The following is a 7,362-nucleotide window of genomic DNA, read 5'->3' on the forward strand; positions in this document are numbered from 1 at the left end:
CGGAAGACCCCAGCTCTATAGCAAGACCAGCTTGTGTGGTTGACTTTGCCCCCTCTAGCCACTGAGCTCCCTGTACCCTTTCCCGTCCTCCTTCTCTGCTTGGTCGGGCTGGCTGGTAAGTGAACCGCTTTCACTGGTAGAGGAGCAGCTCTTAGGCCTCCATGAATGGACAGCAATCATTTGATTTGGAGTTGCAGCTCGACCTTGGCAGTGACTTTCCCAGTGATATTGTTAAATGACACTGACCCTTTTGACACTAATGGTTAACAATTTTTTTTTTTTTAATTTTTGCAAATTATCTTAGGGATCAGCATTGCTAATGTTCCTGTGGGTTCCTCTCAATTTCCTTCTTGTATTCCCCCCCCCCCCCCCGCCTCTTTGATCTATATTTAGAGTCTCCGAATCCAAAGGAACTCAATGTCTCCCTACTAATGTATGGAGAATGTTTATTTTAGCCCCCAAGTTATGATTTCATGGCAGAGTGATTTCTCACTTCTAAATTCCCAATATTTTCTAGTTTGGAAATGCCTAGCTATCATGTGTGGATTTCTCTCCCCTTTCCCTCCATGACTTAGGTGTATTTGTATGAAACCAGAACCTTCATTTATTAAAAGTTCATTTGCTCCTGCTGCTTATTCTCCACCTGAAGTTCTAATCCTCTGTTTGTGACAACATAATCATTTCCACAGCAACAAATTGTGATGCTGCAAAGTAAGGCTTAGACTTCAGGAGGGGAATAGCAACCCCGGGCTGATGAACACAGAAGAAAATGAAGAGTGCTATTTATATGCAAATGTCCTTAAAGATGGAGAGGGGGTGGGGAGACCCTGGGCAAAAAGGACTGAATAGGAAACAGAGTATTATTTTAGATACACTCCAAAACACTTTTTTTTTTTTTCCTTCTGGGAATTCAGAGGACGTTTTGCGACTGCCCGTTGCTTCCTCAGTTCATTTTGATTGACTGATTCTCTTTTTGTTGTTGTGTTTGTTTGTTTCCTATCGCTAGACTTGTAGTGGTTATATCAGTGTCTTAATGAATGTGCTCTCTGGGGAGGATGGAGAAAGGACCCACTTAGCGGATGTTCCTATTTCTAAAGTAACCTTAAAAAGGAATTCCCTAACCTTCATCCTATCACAGTGAGCACCTGGATTCAGTTTCCACTTAGTGTAGCAAGACACAAAGTGACCCTGAGATATCATGAACAGAGATTGTGATGCAAACGACAATGAGCTGACAGACTTCTAGGAATTTCAGAAGAGAGAAGAAAATATCTCTGTGATTCTCTGTTCATGTTAAGCCTCTTCACTAAATTTGAGTCATTTTATTTCTTTAATGAGTAAAAATAACTTATAATCTTTATTTGCAGATTTGTCTGAATCTAAGACTCATACTGTATCACTGATTTATCAAGTTTTATAGAATGTAAAGCGAAAAGAAAACACGCAATTTAAACTATAGTTGGTATCAAATGAAAATGGCACTGGATAGAGTTAAGCGAACTTGGAAGACTGTCTTCAAGACAGTAGGAGAGCAATAGATGGCAATTACACTGAGAGAGAAGGAGGAGGGATTTAAGAGCTGGAGGGAACCAGGAGAAATGTACCAGAGGACATTAGGGGACTGGTTGATCCAAGTGATTAGGCCACCTGTGTTTGCTAATTGATGCTTATTGATGTTTTAGACTCCCATCTTCCCACAGAGACTGGAAGACAGAGAAGCTATCTCCCTCAATGTTTACTTTTCAAAAGTAAATGAAAAAAATGAAAAAAAAAATTACTGGATTGCATAACTGGCAAGAGTCAGAAAATATTTATCTACATTTATAATGGGCAGAGAAAGAATTTGCAATTCCAAATCTTCTCAAGTAGATGTTCTCAGAAGAGGAATGCCGTGCCTACAGTCAAGAAGTGTCCTCTGAAGTTCAGGCAAGCTGAGGGGAATTTTCAGGCCATCTTGCTCGTTGCTAGATATGGTGGAGAGCTCTCGCTTGTTCCAGGGATGCAGAGTGCTCAGGTCAGGAGCCCAGTGCACAGAGCAAATCCCCCGCTTTCTTCTCCTTCCAGAGCAGAGACTTTCTCTGGAACAGTTTTGCATGTAGGAATTGTTATAAACTTTCTCTTAAGAAAAGTTGTCCTTGCTAAAGAAGGTTTGGAGACCACCAATCATGGGCCATTTTTCAGATTTTTTGTGAATAAAGCTGAGAGGGGCTAACAGGAAAGACTGTTGACCGTTACCTGAGCCCTGAGCTCCTGGACAACCTTGAAGGTTAAGAAAACCTACCTATTCTTTGTATTTAGGAACCCACTGGATGCAAGAACCACCCTTCTTCCTGTGACTTGGGTAGGACAGATGACCCCCTTGTTTATCAATGACAAAGCCAGACACAAACCATCAGATTTCCTTTGCCTTATAAATGATTAGCTGAACTCTTGTCCCCACAATAAATTGGAACAAAGTATTTGCTAATCAAACTAAGGTTGATCTTCTCTCCTTCCCCCAGGTCCCTGAATTTTATCCACCTTGAGCCTGAGAGGGCCAACCTTCCCCTGGGCCCATTTCAGGGATAGGGAGATGCCAGGGCAAACACTTTCTGATCTAGCGTCAGCTCAGTCCACGTTTGTGGTTTGTTCCAGGTCCCCACATCTGTCCTTTTCAACCTTGTTTACTCTTCCTTATAAAAGAAAAGCTCTTCTCTGCCCGACTTTTGAGATGCTGTGTATCTCAAGGTCAGAGCATTCTCCTTAATGCTAGTTTCCTCTCCCTATTGGCAATATTCCCCTCCCACTGGAGAGAGAATAAATTCTCTCCTTGCCTAAACTCAGATTTGCTTTGACAGTGGCATGTTCAAAGTCAAATAGATTTGATAAAAGATTTGAATTAGCAGTCTCAAATTCAGTTCCGCATTTTCCCCCCATACAATTCTGTCTCTCTAAATGAGCACAGCGTGCTTGATAGAAAGGAACAGTCAGACTTGACAAGGAGGTAAAAGCCAGGTGTGTGGCACTGGGTATCTTAGGTTCTGATTCCTTCAGAAACAGACTATTTATTTGACAAAGATTGATGTGTACATCATTTATTTGAGAAGTGATTGGGGGAGTTCAAAGAAGGAAGTGGATAGGAGACTGGGAAGGATGAGGAAAGAAAGAGGTTCCAGATGTTCTACTGAGCAAGTTACCATGTGGGCAACCAGGGACTGATGCCGGTGGAGACTTCTGGGAAAGAGTGTGGACATGCCTCTGAATTGGCCCAAAGGGGCAAGGAAACGGATATTTATCCTCCAGTTCCTCTTTACTGATGGTTGAGGATGACTTTCAGGGACCTCACATCTCAGGGCTTCAGATCTCTCTGCCTGTGAGCCCATGCACTTCTCAAGCAAGCTGCTAGACAGAGAGTTGTGTTTCATTAAGAAGTCATTGGTGTGTTTTCTTGATTGGTTTCATTTTGGGATCATTTGTTGCTAATGCCAAGAAATAAAACTGATGTATGTTGTGTTTAACTTATACCCTCAACCTTCTTAAAATTATTTTTTAGCTCTTTAGATCTTTGCGGATATTTTAGGAATTATAGATGACAAGATTATAAGATCTGTAAATCAAGATAGTTTTACCCATTTCTTTCCAATTTTGATACCTGTTGTTTATTTTTTCTTATTTAATTACCTTGGCTAGGATTTCTAATTAAATGTAAAATAGCAGTGATGGGAACAAACATCCTTGTCTTATTCTTTATCATAAGGAGAAAATTTTAGTTTGTCAACATTGGTCATGCTACATGAAAGAATATTGTTCATACCCTTTATGAGTCTGAGGAAGTTTTGTCTATTTCCTGTTCTTTGTTTTGTTAAAAAAAATACCCATTTCCATAATGAATATTTTTCTGCATCAATGGAGATAATTTTGTGTTTTTTGTCCTATGCTCTTTTAATACGTGGCAGTGCATTGCTTGATTTTTCATGTGCTACAGCAAGTTTCATTCCTGAGATTATTCTCATTTGACCATGTATATAATTCCATAAATATGCCACATCATTTGGTTTGATAGTATTTTCTTTTTGGATTTTTGCAATTATATTCATAACAGATATTGTATTTAGTTTTCATTACTTCTGATGTCATTGTTTTAGATATTAGAGTGATACCAACTCCACAAAATGAGTTGAGAAGTTACCTCCCTCATTTCCTGGAAGAATACATCAAGAATTACTGTGAAAATGTTTTATATGGTTTATAAGTGGTGCCGCTGAGCCTGTGTATTTCTCTGTGAGACATTCTTGATTACTACATCAGTCTCTTTATTGCTATTGACCTCTTAGACATCCTATTTCTTCTTGATTTGGTTTGGGTACTTGGCATCTTCCTAGAAATTTGCTTTCTCATGGATTATCTAAATTGCTGGGATAATACTTTTTATAAATATTCCATTTAATCATTATTCCTTTAACTTCCATAAGGTCAACAGTAATGTTCCACTTTTCTCTCTTGATTTTAGTAATTTAAGTTTTATTTTTAATCTTGGTCTTTCCTTCCCAATCCATCTAGCTATCAATTTTGTTGAGCTTACTTTTTCTCACTTATTTTGTGATTTTTTTTTCTATCAGTTACTTAGGTATGCACTGATTAATTTCTACGCATTTGTGCTTTTCCCAAATTTTCTTTCATTACTGGTTTCCAATTTCATTTCAGAGTAGTCCAAGAACATGATTTGTAGCTTTTTCAGTAAATTTAGTGAGTTTTCAAAATTTGCTCTTTTTAGATACATATGATAGTAGAATTTATTTTGACATATTATACATACATGGAGTACAATTTCTCATTCTTGCAGTTGTACATGATGTGGAGTTACACTGGTCATGTATTCATATGTGAACATAGGAAAGTTATGTTCAATTCATTCTACTGCCTTTCCTATTTCCATTCCTCCTCCCTTGACTTCATCCCCCCTTGTCTAATTGAATGAACTTCTAATCATCCTCCCCCCTATTATTTATTAGCAGCTGCATGTCAGAGAGAACATTCAGCCTTTGGTTTTTTGATATTGGCTAATTTTACTTAGCATTTTACTTACCAGTTCCATTCATTTACCAGAAAATGTCATAATTTCATTCTTCTTTATGACTGAGTGATATTCCATTTTGTATGTATACCACAGTTTCTTTATACATTTATCCATTGAAGGGCACCTAGGTTGGTTCCATAGCTCAGCTACTGTGAATCGAGCTGGTATAAACACTGACGTGGCTGTGTCTCTATAGTATGCTGATTTTATGTCCTTTGGGTATACCAAGGAGTGGGATAACTGGATCCAATGGTGTTTCCATTCCAAGTTTTCTGAGTAATCTCCAGAGTTGTCTCATCAATTTTCAGTCTCACCAGCAATGTGTGAGTGTAACTTTCTCCCCACATCTTTGCCAACATTTATGGTTACTTATACTCTTGATAATTGCCATTCTGACTTGAATAAGATGGAATTTCAGTGTAGTTTTAATTTGCATTTTTTCTAATTGCTAGAGATGTTGATAATTTTTTCACCACTTCTATTCAACATAGTCCTGGAAACTCTAGCCAGAGCAATCAGGCTAAAGAAAGAAACTAAATGGATATGAATAGGAAAAGAAGAGCTCAGAGTATCCATGTTAGCCAATGATTCTATATTTATGAGACTCCGAAATTCCACTAGAAAACTAGTGAATTCATACATGAATTCAGCGAATCAGTAGGATATGAAATTAACACATGAATCAACCTCATTCCTATACATCAGTGATGAATCAACTGAAAGAGAAGTTAGGAAAACTATCCCATTCACAATAGCCTCAAAAAAATCTTGAGGGTCAATCTAACAAAAGAGGTGAGAGGCCTCTACAATGAAATCTACAGAACACTAAAGAAAGAAATTGAAGAAGACCTTAGAAGATGGAAAGATATTCCATGTTCCTGGATAGGCAGAATTAATATCATCAAAAGGCCCCTCTACCAATTGGAATGGAGCCACCATTTGACCCAGCTATCCCACTCTTTGGCCTGTACCCAAAGGACTTAAAATCAGCATACTACAGAGATGCAGCCACATACACATAGCTGCTCAATTCACAATAGCCAGATTGTGGAACCAACCTAAATGCCCTTTGATTGATGAATGGATAAAGAAACTCTGGTATATATACATGATGGAATATTACTGAGTGATAAAGAAGAATAAAATTATGGCATTTGCAGGCAAATGGATGAAATTGGAGAATATCATGCTAAGTGAGATAAGCCAATCCCAAAAAAGGACAAATGATCTCGCTGATAAGCGGATGATGATACATAATGAGGGGTGGGAGGGAGGCAAGAATGGAGGAAGGATGGATTGTGTAGAGGAAAAGAGGGGTGGAGGGGTGGAGGGGTGGAGGGGAAGGAAAAATAACAGTTGAGACAAACAATGTTACCCTATGTACATGTATGATTACACAAATGGTGGGACTCTACTTTGTGTACAACACAAAGAGAAACAACAGCTGTACACCATGTGTGTACAATGAATCAAAATAAATAAATTTTTAAAAAGCCTATAAAGTTAAAACCAAAAAAGGTCACTCTGCCAAAAGTGCTATACAGATTTAATGCAATTTGCACAAAAATTCCAATGACATTTTTCATAGAAATAGAGAAAGCAGTTATGAGATTCATTTGGAACAATAAGAGACCTGGAATAGCCAAAGCAATCTTTAGCAAAAAAAGTGAAGCAAGAGGCGTCAAAACACCATACCTGAAATCATACTGCATAGCTATAGTAGAAAAAAATCACATGATGTTGGCACAAAAACGGGCATGAAGACCAAGGGAACAGAATAGGAGACACAGAGTCCCACATAAATAGTTATCTCCTGTTAGACAATGGTGCCGTAAACATGCATTACAGAAAAGATCCCCTCTTCAACAAATGGTGCTGGGAAAACTGGAAATCCATAGATAGGAGAATGAAATTTAAATCCTATCTCTTACCCTGCACAAAACTCAAAGTGGATCAAAGACCTAGGCATTAGATCAGAGCCCCTGCTCCTACTAGAAGAAACTGTGCACCCACATCTCCATCATGTCAGCTTTAGGAACTGACTTTCTCAACAAGACTCCTAAAGTGTAGGAAGTCAAGTCAGGTCTCAATAAATAGGATGGTATTAGACTAAAAAGCTTCTTCACAGCAAAGGAAACAATCAAGAAGAGAGAGTCTATAGAACGGGAGAAAAATCTTTGCCACCTGTGCCTCGGATAGAGCATTAATTTCCAGGATATATAAAGAACTCAAAAACTTTACACTCACAAAAACAAGTAACCCAGTCAATAAATGGTCACAGGAACTGAACAGGCACTTCACAGAAG

General features: G+C 38.4%; 1 long non-coding RNA gene across 1 annotated transcript in view; it reads left to right on the plus strand.

Moving 5' to 3' along the window:
* LOC306643055 overlaps positions 1-4,244 on the plus strand; it is a 50,033-nt gene extending 45,789 nt beyond the window's left edge. The window contains exon 4 of the long non-coding RNA XR_013758809.1: positions 4,125-4,244. This is a non-coding gene — a long non-coding RNA (uncharacterized lncRNA). The remainder of the gene's footprint in view (positions 1-4,124) is intronic.
* Positions 4,245-7,362: the final 3,118 nt, after the last annotated feature.

The sequence above is a fragment of the Sciurus vulgaris genome (genome assembly GCF_902686455.1).
Source record: "Sciurus vulgaris genome assembly, chromosome: 13".
NCBI lineage: Eukaryota > Metazoa > Chordata > Mammalia > Rodentia > Sciuridae > Sciurus > Sciurus vulgaris.